The 14,418-nt window shown below is 44.4% G+C and overlaps 2 long non-coding RNA genes across 2 annotated transcripts; both read left to right on the top strand.

Annotated features, from left to right (window-relative positions):
• The first annotated feature begins 3,318 nt into the window (after positions 1 to 3,318).
• LOC309328983 lies at positions 3,319 to 4,049 on the top strand. The gene is made up of 3 exons (XR_014150985.1): positions 3,319 to 3,516; positions 3,728 to 3,918; positions 3,997 to 4,049. It is a non-coding gene; the product is annotated as an uncharacterized lncRNA (long non-coding RNA).
• LOC309328954 lies at positions 4,045 to 13,594 on the top strand. Its single transcript, XR_014150950.1, has 4 exons — positions 4,045 to 4,130; positions 4,467 to 4,609; positions 13,181 to 13,260; positions 13,466 to 13,594. It is a non-coding gene; the product is annotated as an uncharacterized lncRNA (long non-coding RNA).
• Positions 13,595 to 14,418: the final 824 nt, after the last annotated feature.

The raw sequence follows: 14,418 nt of genomic DNA, 5'->3' as shown, positions 1-14,418 counted from the left end.
GCACACACACATCCATGCACACATTCTCTGTCCCCCCCCCCATATTATCAACAAGAAGACAACAGTGGCATTGTAGATAAGTACCGCCTAAGGCTGTGTTGTGACTCTAATGAAGGGGTACAGAACCTCAGGGGGGGGGGGCAAATGCATCCCTCTGGACTTTTTAGCTGGCCCTCAGAAATCTTCCCAAGCCATGTCCCTCACTGGCCCTGCTAACACCTGAAGTATTTTTCTTGGTTAGCCTGAGTCCTTCTTCTGGTGGTCATGCAAGAAGATCCAGGAATTTGGGGGGGTGGGACCATTTACAAAATGGAACTTATTGCAGGTCAAATATTAGACTCATATCCCATGATGACGATGCTGTTATCCGTATTTGATGAAGGAAGTCAACATGTTACAAATAAGAACCTAATAAAGCTCTTACTATTGCTTGACAATACAGTGGTACCTCGGTTTACGAACTTAATCCGTTCCGGAACTCTGTTCTTAAACTGAAACTGTTCTTAAACTGAGGTGCGCTTTCCCTAATGAGGCCTCCCACTGCCGGTGCCTTTCCACCATTCAGATTCTGTTCTTAGACCAAGGTAAAGTTCTCAAACCGGGACACTACTTCCGGTATTGCAGAGTTTGTAAACTGAATCATTCTTAAACCGAACTGTTCTTAAACCGAGTTACCACTGTACCTAGAAGGTAGAATAATTTAGGAGACTGCTTGCTATTTGAATGGTACCAGCGAACAATTGCATTCATGGAAAAGCTGGCACAAGAGGTAAAAGGTGGGAACAATTTTTTAAAGACAGAAGGAAAGCTTCAAATGGCATGGTATCTCTTTATTAAATATGTAGCCCAATGGGAAATCAGACACCACTGGTCTGGCTCACAGAGAGCAGGTCTTTGCTCCTCTCTGAGCAGAAGGGAAATGAACATAGATGTCCAAGGCTGACATTAAATGAAATCTTAGCATGTTTAAGGGTGTGTGTTCAATATACAAAGCCACTTCCGCCTTAAGGAGGAGGTGGGGTTGTGGACTTCACAGCCCCTCCACGTGCCCAGAGGGTGGGAAGCCAGCCCCTGCATGATTGGGGGATTCCCGGCTGTGTCACCCCCTGGCTGGCCAATTGGGTTGCTCTGGGGGTGTGGCCTGCCCCTTAAAGACAGGATGCAGCCGGGGATCTCCTTCTTTGTCCGCCTGCCAGCTGCTCCGGTTTTCCCACCCTCCTGCCCTCTAAGGTTTGCTCTCTTTGACCTTGCTATGGACCTTGGTTGGTCACCATTGAGGGGCCTGGTAGGAATTTTTCCACTTGGCAAATTGGCACCAGCCACTTGGTTTTCACCTACCTCGTAGCAAATCATCACAACTTCCTGGGTATTGGTGGTTAGGCATTGGAATAGTTCTGTAGATGGAAAGAGAGGAGGTAGCGCCATCACCTACCCCGCATATTGAAGGGTGGTCCATTAAAGGATTCCAGGCGTAGCCCTGTCCGAAGCCTAGGGAGGTTAGGGCCTAAGGCATGCCCCCTGTCAGTGACCCCGGGGGAGCTCCTAGTTGATGTGCATCAGCAGGACTCCCCCTACTGGTGGTTAACCCTTCCCGGACTTCAAGCAGACGGACTGGAGTCAGATATAGACAGTTAGGTCCAATGCCTAAGCCAATACCACTCTTCACCTGTAACCAATAAAGTTGTGGCCTTTTTTAGCCCATAACCTTAATAATTGTGTCGTGTGTCATTATTCTACCTGGGGGGGTCGGGAACTCACCACGCAACAGGCTGTGCCATTGCAAACAGGAACTAGGCAGGAAGAGCATGTAGTTTCTCATACATTGTGGATTTTTGTTGGGATATTTACTGAGATCCTTTTGCAGGCGCCATAGGAGGTGCACACTGGCACCCAAAGGAACCAAGCTGATGCCTACAGGGCAGGAGAGGAGACTTGGAGGGGCGGACTGCCATGCTTTCAAGGTAATCAGTCATTTGGACCACAGTTTTGTGCCTATGCATATAGACAAAAATCAACTCACATCGCTTCAACAAAATGGTCTGGATCAGGGTAGAACTTGCATCTCTCTTTACATCCCAAATACCTCCAAATAATTAGTTATAAGGGGGTCTCCTTTGCCTCCATTTCCAGGGCCTAATTTAGGTGCTTTATCAAAATGATTTAAAACGGCTCTCTCACGAGGAAGCCGTATTTCAAAGCTTTTATTTATCGGGCTCCTCCAAAAGTGTGTGTTTTAATGCACATCCTGACTTTTTGCCAAAGCTGTCCATCGAAACATTTGAGACTGGAGCGGCCCTTTCCTGGGGAGTTATATTTATGAGATTGTTCATATTAATACAGACCAATTCATCAAAATAAATCTTTCCCAGAGGCTTATAAATCTCTCCCCCAACACCCCCAGCCAGTAGAATTCCCCCAACCAATAGCTACACTCTGGACGGTGTCCTTACCTGGTAAACTTCAGCCAAAGTATTGCAAATAGAAATAGTGTCAGAACTTGGCTGGGGAAACTCAGTCTTTAATGCTGGTGGGTGGTGGTTTCCTGCTGCAGCTTTTGCTTAACTGTCATGATATTATTATTTTCTTGGAGTTTTATTTTTGATACTAAGTTTTAAAATACCCCAATAATTCTTTTCCAGTACTGCAGAAAGAACCTAAGAACCTAAGAAGAACTCTGGCAGATCAGACCAGTGGCCCATTTAGTCCAGCATTCTGTTCTCACTGTGGCCAACCACATTTTTTTATTCATTTATTAAATTTCTAGACCACTCTTCATCCAAGGATCACAGGACAGTTTACAATAGAAAATCACAAAAATACCATACCAAAGTAACAAACAAAAATAATAACCCCACCCACCCACCCAGTTTAAGAGACCGGTGATGCCTCTGGGAAGTCTGCAAACTGAGCATGAGCACAACAACATTCCCTGCCCCCTCCTGTGGTTTCTAGCAACTGGTGTCAGAAGTGTTGTTGTCTCCAACACAATCTCTGGTTCTTTGTGCTTGAGTCTTCTTCACCCTCCTTGCTGTAGTATTGGCACTGGACTGTCTCCTGGCCTTCCTTCTGCATCCAGCTTTGGACCTTGACTATTCTCTGTGCTTGACCCTCTGGCTTGTTGAAATTATGCTGCTCCTTGAACCCTGCGCTCTTGGCTCTTTCCCCCCTCCTTGGCCTGAAATCCTTGACCAAGGGTGAAGAACCTTCTTGGCTCTACAGGTCAGAACCTTAGTGACTTGTCAGCCGCACGATGTCATAATGGTGCTACATGATTGACAGCTGGGTGAAAATATCACTCCAAGCTGTTCTGAGCTCTGACTGGGCCACTGAGTGGCTGACCAGTGGCTGGTAGGACAGAAAGCCTTGTTGATTTGTTCCATAACATTCAGTGGAAGCTGAGACAGAATGCAGGCTGAGGCGTTGTCCCTACTCCCATTCTACAAGTGTACCTTCAGCCTGCTCCACCAATAACTATGTTATCACTAAGGCTGAAAACCTGTGCTGTCCAACTATTAAGCGGGTTTGAACCCCTGCTGTGTTTAAATTAGGTGCTGGTAAACATTGTTTAAAGAATTAAACACTAAAGAAATCAATCATAATTCAATTTCTTATTATTATTATTTTTAGTGTGCATTTGATGATGAATGACAAGATGTAGTTTCACAAGCGACTGAAGCATATAACCCAAAAAAGCACAATACATTCCCTCTTTTCCTTAATGGCATAGGCTAAATTATCCATTACATGCGGAGGCAGCATAAAAGCCATTCTGAACATTGAGCGGTGGATCAAAGAGAGGGGCGATAACTTGTCCACAGGAGAAAGCCACACCTCTCAAAGTCTGAGAACAAGGATAAGCAGTCTGCATTTTAACTACCTCTCCTGGACTTAAAACAGTCTGCAAAGTCTCCTACTGCGGCGAGTGTCAAATACTAGCTACAAAGATCTTCTTTGCCCACTTTGCTTTTCTATTACAAATGACATTTTCCTCACCAGTTTCAGGTGAATTGAAGTGAGCTGTGTGTTTTTTAAAAAAGAAGAAGGAGGAGGAAAGAAAGAAGCAAATTAAATTCTGCTCAGCTCTTCCTGGAACAGAAAGTAGAGAGAATGGATTTCCAGAACATTCTGTGGTACCTCAAAACTTACTTAGCCCTGTCCAGCCCGTCAGAGCTCTAGTTCCCAGAGCAGTTTAATAGTCAATCCCTCTTTCCAAGAAACTCTGGGAATTATAGCTCTGTGAGAAGAATAGGAGATCTCCATTAACTTATCCAACTACAGTTAATGGCATTCTTAGGGGGAAGCCATGACTGTTTAAAGTAGTATGATACTGCTTTAAATAAATAGTGCAAATGGGGCCTGATTGACAGGTGGCACGATGACCCTACTGTTCCAACAATGACATGTCTGCCCTTCTCTGCTTCCTTGGTCAGCAGAGCCACGCCCTCTCTCTTCTTGCACATCGCTAGGCGTCTGGAAGACCAAGCTCCTCACTCCACCACCTGACCATGCCAGGAAACATGGATTGGAAGAACACTCTCTCCAGGTCATGCCCCAGACCAGTCCAAATGGATGAGGTGTAGAGGTGGAGGAGCCTCTCATGTCAGAGCAGGTGAGCAAACTCAAGTGAATCATCAGGGGTATGGCAGTATCGGGGCTGGGGCTGGGGAGAGCAGCTTGAGAGATTTCCAGGGCCAAAACATTGAAAGCTCTGGCCTGATCGCTTTTGACAAGCTCATTGCGGCCCTCTCTCAATTGGAACCATTTGTGGTGCTGTATTAACGCAATGAAACCTATCCCCCAGCAAAAACAGAACCCGAAAGGTTGACACAAGAGCTGAAGGCCAAGTGAAACCAGATCTGTTTGGCGATCTCTTAAAGAAGATGGAAAGCTAATAAAACACAGCTTTTCCTTTTCTTTCTCTCCCCCCTCCCTTTTATGCCACATATTGACCATCATTCTCCACCAGGTAGAAGAGAATAACGATGTCAATCCAAAACTAATTGACTCCATCCCTTTCTGCTCTGTCATGGGCGGCATTTTTCTCTGAGGGTCAAGATGTGTTAGGAAACAACCATTTCATGACCCGCCTCTAAATGTTCTGCATTCCCCCTCACTCCAATATACGGAGAGGAGGCTGATATTTAATGAACGGAGTCTGAGCAGCAGTTCTGTTGGATTTCAGCCAACTTGGGGGTGTTGACTGACCTCACTGATTCCGATTAGGCTGTGTGTCTGGAATTGCCATTACTGCGGCCCTTACAAAATCTCCATTACCCTGGATATCTGTTTAAAACTTGATCTCGTACTACCTCTTGATGTAATTCCTGCATGGGAGTATGTCCCCAGAGGATGCTTCTCATTACTGCTGGTGGTAATCTTATGGTTTGGGTGCTGGGTGAGATTATAACTCCTGTAACTGGCAGCATACATCTGATATATATTATCTGTGAGAGCAGCACGGCATTCCTGCGAAGTATACAATAATCCCAAACATTATGCAGTACTGTGTGTGTGTGTGTGTGTGTGTGTGTGTGTGTGTTTCTTACAACCTGGTAGAACCTCTACCTAAACCAGTTTGGTTTGGTGACTAGTGTCAGATCAGGATTTGGTAGACCAGAGTTCAAATGCCCACTGAGCCATGAAACTCACTAGGTGACCTTGGGCCAGTCACTGCCTCTCTGCCTAAACCACCTCACAGGGTTGCTGTGGAGAAAAAGGAGGGATTGCAGTGCAGTGCAGTGCAATTAAAAAAAAAAAATCCACCATTTTCTTACAAGTAAAACTGGAAAAACACACCTTGATTAAATTTTGGTAGGGCTTTCAAGGCGACAAAAAATGACCTTAAGATGCATCCCACCAGTTGCCAATTGCTCTCCTTCAGCCAAAATTGACTTTCGGTGACAGATTTTTGAAAAGCCAGTCATGGCACTACAATGGTACCTTGGGTTAAGAACTTAATTCATTCTGGAGGTCCGTTCTTAACCTGAAACTGTTCTTAACGTGAGGTACCACTTTAGCTAATGGGGCCTACCGCTGCCGCCGCGCAATTTCTGTTCTCATCCTGAAGCAAAGTTCTTAACCTGAGGTACTATTTCTGGGTTAGCAGAGTCTGTAACCTGAAGCGTATGTAACCTGAAGTGTCTGTAACCAGAGGTACCACTGTACAAACTGGATAGAGCAAAAATCAGCCTGCAGCTCTGAGCTATCTGGAACTCTGCAGCAAATACTTTTAAAACTCGCATTCCTATTGCTTTCAAACATGTGCCTCAAAGCTTGTTGTAATTTAGCTTCTACACACCTCAGGAGGGGGGGAAATCACACAGGGTTGGGGGAGATTGCTTCATTCTTTTGAATTTCTTTTCCTTTCTTTCTGTTGTTTTTTTTAATGGCCTAACTTCTAAAGGAGCAGGTGGAAAGCAGGCTAAACAGACCTCCAAGGTCAACATGGCAGAATTTCAGAGTCCAGTTAACTCATTAAGTTTAAGTGGAAAATAGGGGATGAAAGCTTCGTTTAGGAAGAATTAAGGAAATACCTAGGAATGGGTTTACAAAGTGAAATATTTTCTCTCAAAGCCAAAAGGTTAGCAGGTTGGTCTCTCTCATCTGTGACTGATTAAATGTGTTTGAGGGGACAGGTGGCTTTAGGAAATGTAATACTTAAAGAGCTTTTAAAATATTTTCGGCACTTTGGCCAGGTTATTGGATTCATTCTTGCCAACTCAGCAAGACGGTGTCTTGAAAAGCACCACCACCCAGCACTCATAGCTGCAGTGCTTTCTCAAAACTATCTCCTTATCAAAAGTCTATAGTGCCTAGGTCAATGCTAAGGCATGGCAAATCTGACTGCTGCTTACTAACATTTATGGAAGCATTTACCATTCACAATAGTTTAACTTGGAATGGGGAAGAATTTTGGTTGTACTGTGACCTTACCTAATCCCAAAAGCAATACATGGGAACTGAAACACATCTTTCCGTCAAAATTCACACTTCTCCTGACTCTGAGATATAATTCAAGCAAATAAATGGATACAATAATGTGTCTATTAGGTAAAGGTGTGCATTTTTATAAGTGAAAATAGCGTAGCAAAATACACTGTATTAGGGGAAATTGCTAGCAAAATTTTGCACATTATTATTCTTGTTTATAAAACCCAATTAAAAAGAAGAAGGAATGTGCACTAAAATGGTGGCAGATGTTTCTTGTTTCTTTTTACAATGAGATAGGGAGAGAAACCAAAATTGACGGTTTCACCCATCCCTAAGTTTAACTCATTGGAAGGGTTGGTTCTGCTGCCTTAGGCATAGCTTCATGGCAGTAAGTCCAACAGGCAATAAAGGAAGCCTGTTTCCAAGTAGGGCTGAAGCGAATTTGCTCCCATTAAGCCAGGTAAAGGTAAAGGGCTCCCTCACCATTAGGTCCAGTCGTGGCCGACTCTGGGGTTGCGGTGCTCATCTCGCTTTATTGGCCGAGGGAGCTGGTGCATAGCTTTCAGATCATGTGGCCAGCATGACTAAGACGCTTCTGGCGAGCCAGAGCAGCTCATGGAAACGCCATTTACTTTCCCGCTGGAGCGGTACCTATTTATCTACTTGCACTTTGACATGCTTTCGAACTGCTAGGTTGGCAGGAGCAGGGATCGAGCAACAGGAGCTCACCCCGTCACAGGGATTCAAACTGCTGACCTTCTGATCAGCAAGCCCTAGGCTCTGTGGTTTAACCCACAGCACCACCTGTGTCCCATGCAGCCTTTCAATATTTGTCATCTGCATCTAACAGCTCCTGCAATTCAGTTTCAATATTTGATAATGATATTTGACAGCCAACATGTGATGCTGTCTCAGATTTGACAGTATTTGAAAACTGGCATTCAGTAATAATGGTTGCTGGCATGCAATGGCTAGAAGAGATGTAAAACTTATACCTCACTTTTCTATTAAAAGAAACTCAATGCGGGCTACAATGCAAAACAACAAAGACATACTTTAAAACATAGCAACTGCACATTCAATATAACAATATCAAGACCAGTAGGAATGTGCCATGCCATTGATCCATATAGCTCAATATTGTCTACAATGACTGGTAATAGCTCTCCAGGCTTTCAGCCAGGGAATTTTCCCCAGCCCTACCTGGAGAAGGAACCTGGGATGTTGTAGATGGTCTACTACTGAACTACAGCCCTTCCCTGATAATGCCTCCCAGTGGCTGGTCCTCTTGCTGTCCCCAGCAGTCTAGTTTAAAGGTTGCCAAGTGATTTCACTGGGAGATGCTGACTAGTTGAAGAGGTGACTTTTTGTGGATGTCTGCTCAGAAATAAGCCCCATGGAGTACAATGAGGCTTACTGTAGCAAGTTTGCACAGGGAACCAGTGTGTGTGTAGATACGATTTGCAATATCTGCATTTTTGGGCCAAATACAGATTACATAGGGACGTGGGTGGCCCTGTGGGTTAAACAAGAGAGCCTAGGACTTGCTGATCGGAAGGTCAGCGGTTCGAATCCCCACAACGGGGTGAGCTCCCGTTGCTCGGTCCCAGCTCCTGCCAAGCTAGCATTCAAAAGCACGTCAAAGTGCAAGTAGATAAATAGGTACTGCTCTGGCGGGAAGGTAAACGGCGTTTCCGTGTGCTGCTCTGGTTCGCCAGAAGCGGCTTACTCATGCTGGCCACATGACCTGGAAGCTGTACAACGGCTCCCTTGGCCAATAAAGCAGGATAAGCGCCGCAACTCCAGAGTTGATCACGACTGGACCTAATGGTCAGGGGTCCCTTTACCTTTACCTTACAGATCACATGGCATAGACTCTATGCATAGTTCCCCATGCAAGCATTTTATTGTACGCATGAAGAGTAAGCACATGCAGAAGACAGGGCCTGTGTGTGTCTCCTTCTCCTTCCATGGCATGCATTGAGGGAAAAGACTGCAGGCAACATTCTGACGTGGCATGGCAGCAGTACATACATCCAGCTTTGCCACACATAGCATAATTAGAAATTACACCTCTTAATTAGAGATGTGAAATACATTTGTGCAGAATAATAACCCAGTCCAGTGCTCCTGAACTGGCAGGTTGGGATAGAACTCCCAGCTGGGTGATGCACTTCTATGGATTTTGCAATGCATTTTTTGTTTTTCAAGATGTGCACACAAAAATTTGCATTTTACGGAAAAGCAATCCTATTTGCAATAGCCTTAACTGGTATGGAGTACCATCATTCTTTTTTTGCTGGTACCCAGGACACTTTGATCAGGATACAAGTACAGGCACCTAATTTTTTACACACACACCGCCAAAAAAAAAAGGACATATAAAATATTAATATTATTGGTGAATGTATTGAAAAGTTCACTGTCTTAATTAGCACCCAAAAACACATCAAGGAGACTCTCAAGTCAAGACTCAAACAATAACTTGAGTATAAAAACAAACCCCAAAGTCTTGTCTGTCTTAAGCTACCCCTTTATTGGTGATACTGATGCTCTAACCTCAGAATGTGGACAGATATTTTTCTCACAGAGGGATTCCTGCCCCCCCTCCACCCACTGGAAACTTTCACAGCACTGGATTACATTTTGATTTACGAGATTTTGCTAAGATGTGAATTAGCTTTCCTTACCTTTCATAAAGCTATGCTTTACCACTCTGCACTGTTAAGGCAAAGGAACTGATTCTCCATGAAAGGGAACCACACATCATCACACAAAAGTTGGGCTCATTGAGTTTCTCGGAAACCGCTTTAAATCTCTCATAGGCTTATAAAACCATAGAAACGCAAGGAATTGTGGATCTTTTGTGCTGAGTTGCATTACTTTGATTGAGCATGATTTTTTTAAAAAAAACAACAACATTTGCTTCACTACCATTAAAAAAAAAGACAAAAATAGCCAGAAACAAATTTGCAGAGAGTAGGCTTACGTCAGCAGCATATGAGTGAAAACTAGAGTAATATAGAGAAGACTTTAAGCCTGTGGTGAAATAATCCTCTGGAAGAAGTTTGTCTTACATGTTGCTTGCATGCAGACACAAGAAGTTGCTACTTGAGGCCATACTGTACCATGAGTTATGTGTTACTTAAGTTGTGCAAATATTCTGCACGCCACATGTGTGTCTTTTATCAAATTGCTAAAATATATGGAAATTCCACCATAAACACAAGTCTCCAAATTATATAAATACTTAAATTGAACTCTGAGCCGCATAATTATTTGACCTGTCCACATTCACACTGCTACATGGGTTTTGTAGTCTATTTCAAATTCGCAGGGCGATATTACATTTGGAGAATACATGTGACAAGTGGGATCTGTAGCAAAATGTTGCAGTGTGTACCTCAAACCCCTAAAGGAGTTCTCCTGTTCCAGGTTCCAGCCAGCTGGCTATGTTCTCCTCTCAGCTATTATAAGATACAAGAGGATCAAGCAGCCTCATTCATTATTTTCCCCCATTTCCAGTTGACACTCAACTTTCCATGGGACCTGGAGGCCACTGAGCATGCTCAGACCTCCTTGTGACAACTCAACCCCCTGGTGAGCTTTCTGATTGGCCAGAGGCCCCTCATGGCCATTCCACCACTATATAGCAGGAAACCTGTACTGACAGGCCTGCAACAACTGGAACTGGCTCTCCAGTCCTACCTGGAGATACCATGGTTTCAACCAGGGACTCTCTGCATGGCATGGTTGTATGAATGAAGTGTGCAGGCTCTATCAGAATGAACATGCATAGCAGGGTTAATAGAATCCTGGGGTCCCTCTAGACTTCTGCCTGCATTTGTTCGTGAGTTTATCCTGCCACATCAAACTGAGGCAATAATAGTGCATTAGTATAGGATTTATTAGGGATGTCGGTGGCACTGTGGGTTAAACCACAGAGCCTAGGACTTGCCGATCAGAAGGCTGGCAGTTCGAATCCCCGCAATGGGGTGAGCTCCCGTTGCTCAGTCCCTGTTCCTGCCAACCTAGCAGTTCAAAAGCATGTCAAAGTGCAAGTAGATAAATAGGTACCGCTCTGGTGGGAAGGTAAACAGCGTTTCCGTGCAATGCTCTGGTTCGCCAGAAGCGGCTTAGTCATGCTGGCCACATGACCCAGAAGCTGTACGCTGGCTCCCTCAGCCAATAAAGTGAGATGAGCGCCGCAACCCCAGAGTAGGCCACAACTGGACCTAATGATCAGGGGTCCCTTTACCTAAAGGATTTATACCGGACCATCTACGCACCATTCTGCCTTATTAGTTGTTCTGTGATGGTTCTCTGATGTTACCACATTATGTTCATCTGGAGAGTCACTCTTGCACTACAGAACGAAAGCAGGACAACAAAGAAGCAAAGCAACAGAACACATGAGGCAGGAAAAGATACAGAATCTCACCAGGAAGCTATGTGAAATAGGCCACTTAGAGATGAAGCAGGATGCCAACCCCCAATACCATCATGAGCAAAAAATCATAATGAATGCAAAATGAAATGGGCATCTGTATGTGGTCTCTTTTATTTTTTAAAAAAGTTGATCCAGTCTGCAGCATGGCATTTGAAGCAGTCAGCTCCTTTGCGATCTGCGTGACTCTTGCCATTTGTGCTTAATGGTTCTGCTGCTGGGTAGCTGCCCATGACTTTGAGTGCAACTTCCTTCCCAAATGCTTGCAAATGTGTCCACACCCCGTTTTTGTTGCTGTTAATTCTCCGCTCCTTCCCATGCCCCCGCCTCTTAGTTGTAGTATGAGTAATCTAATTTCTCTGCACAACGCGTTGCTGTTTGATAGACAGGTTGCCAAGGGACATTTCATGTGTCAGCATCAGTGAAAATGACTTTTGAAGAAAGCTCACACCCTATCACTAGCGTGGAATCCAAATTGCCATAGAGCTTCTGCAGCCATGAGTACTCCACGCTTCGCTCCCAGATAATGTATTCCATTGCCTCTGGCAGAGAAAAAATCAGTGAGAATCTCTATTGAATACTGATATCAGCTGGGAAGCAGAATGCGGGAAGGGAATCCATAATTAGGAATATTCAGATGTTGTACAATCACTTTTATTAGTACCTTGAACAACAACATAGGAGTGCAGATCCGAACATTAGGGATGAATAGAGGCATCATTTTCCATTCCATCCTGTGGCAGAACTGTTTCCATTCCACTGCAGTTCACCCTCCACCAAAAGCTATATCATTTGTCTTTCTGTCTGCTGTGGCAATTTTTTGTAAGTTGCATGATTAACTATGTGGTCATTATACCGTTCCACCCCATTTCATTTCAATGCAAAGAAATAGAGGGGATGCTCATCAAATTTGCAGATTACATCAAACTTGGAAGCATTAGCAAATATCATAGAAGATAGAATCAGGATCACCTTAATAGAGTAGATAACTTGGCCAAAAGTAATTGAATGAATTTCCACAGGGATAAATGTAAGGTTCTACACTTAGGTAGAAGTGTAAGGAAGTGTATCCCTACAAATTGAGGGATAACCAGATGCACAAATATAGGATGGGGGACACCTGGCTTGACCACATTAGGATCTTAGTAGACCACAAGCTTAGCATGAGTCAACAGTGTGATGCAGCAGGAAAAATAGCTAATGCCATTCTAGGCTGCATCTACAGAAATATAGTGTCCAGATCAAGGGAATTATTAGTTCTAGTCTATTCTGTCTTGGTCAGACCCTCCCAACCCCATAGTACTGTGCTGGGTACCACAGTTTAAGAAGGCTATTGAGCTGGAACATGTGCAGAGGAGGGCAACCAAGATGATCAAGGATCTGGAAACCAAGCCTTATGAGGAACATTTGAAGAAGTTGGCTATGTTTAACCTGGACAAGAGAAAACTGAGAGGTGATATGATAGCCATCTTCAAATAACTGAACCGCTGTCACATGGAAGAGAGAGCAAGCTTGTTTTCTGCTACACGAGAAGGGAGAACTCATATGACAAGAACGGCGATTCCAACGCAATATTAGGAAGAACTTTATGAAGGTAAAAGCTGTTCAGCAATGGAACAGATCACCTGAGAAGGTGTGGACTCTCCTTCATTGGAGGCTTCTAAGCAGAGGTGGGATGGCCATCTGTCAGGGATTCTTTAGCTGTGATTCCTGCATTGCAGCGGGTTAGATTAGATGACCCTTTGGGGCCCTTCCAACTCTACAATTCTACATGCTTTAATCCTTTCATCTCTCTTCTGGCAGATGATTCCCACTTGCTTCCCCGTTTTCCACAGAAGTGCAAGAACGAGCTCTGCGTCCACACCCTGCTGCTATTCATCCAGGTCTGTAAGTGTAAGTCTTTCCAAAGCGATGAAGTGACTCTTTTTTATGAAAGGGGGCATACTGTTACACTTCACTGTCGACATCTGCCATTCAGCAAGCACCACCCTATAAAAGAAACCTAAAATGTTCTGTTCCTCAATTAAAGTATAAAAGCAGAGCTGTTTGGGGAGGTTTACAAGGTGGTTATTTCTATTTACCTGACAGATTTCTGCCCTGGTTGCAGCGCAGTGCCAGATTTCATTGTTTAACTGGGAACAATTGTTTTGTGAGACTGGTATCTATGGAGAAGCAAGATATGTGCACTACATCACTGCTAAAGGTCTTCCCACCCCACCCCTCCACCCCCCAAAGCAGATACAGAGTCCGCAATCTCACAAGTAATAGAATAAACGGCTCATGGATGGTCTTTGTCGAAAGCCATTTTCTCCACATTGCAATCAGTGAGAGATGATACAGCATCCGCAAGGGTCTTGTTCTGAAGGTTTTAGAGACCAGAGGCATGTGGGAAGCAGAAGAGAATGTGCAGTACCATATCCCGCACCTGCCTATTTGAGCGTTCAGCTGAACAGGAGTTCATTTCCCTCTGGTCTGCAAAGACCTCTAGAAGAAATAAAAGACATCAGCCTGGGTTAAATATTATTTCTCATTTATTTAAAGTGTTTTTACCCTCCCACGCGGGTGGCGCTGTGGGTAAAACCTCAGCGCCTAGGACTTGCCGATCGCATGGTCGGCGGTTCGAATCCCCGCGGCAGGGTGAGCTCCTGTCATTCGGTCCCAGCTCCTGCCCACCTAGCAGTTTGAAAGCACCCTTAAGTGCAAGTAGATAAATAGGTACCGCTTTATAGCGGGAAGGTAAACGGCGTTTCCGTGTGCTGCTCTGGTGCCTGTTCGCCGGAGCAGCTTCGTCACGCTGGCCACGTGACCCGGAAGTGTCTGCGGACGGCACCGGCTCACGGCCTCTAGAGCGAGATGAGCACACAACCCTAGAATCTGTCAAGACTGGCCCGTACAGGCAGGGGTACCTTTACCTTTACCCTCCTCTTCAGCCAATAAGGTTCCCAGACTGGACTACAGATGCATTTTAAGAATTATTATTATTATTATTATTATTATTATTATTATTATTATTATCATCATCATCATCATCATCAACTGAA

This window comes from Podarcis erhardii, assembly GCF_964252035.2.
Source record: "Podarcis erhardii genome assembly, chromosome: 14".
Classification (NCBI taxonomy): domain Eukaryota; kingdom Metazoa; phylum Chordata; class Lepidosauria; order Squamata; family Lacertidae; genus Podarcis; species Podarcis erhardii.
Note: the sequence above shows the minus strand (reverse complement) of the source record. Positions and strands in the feature narration are given on the sequence as shown.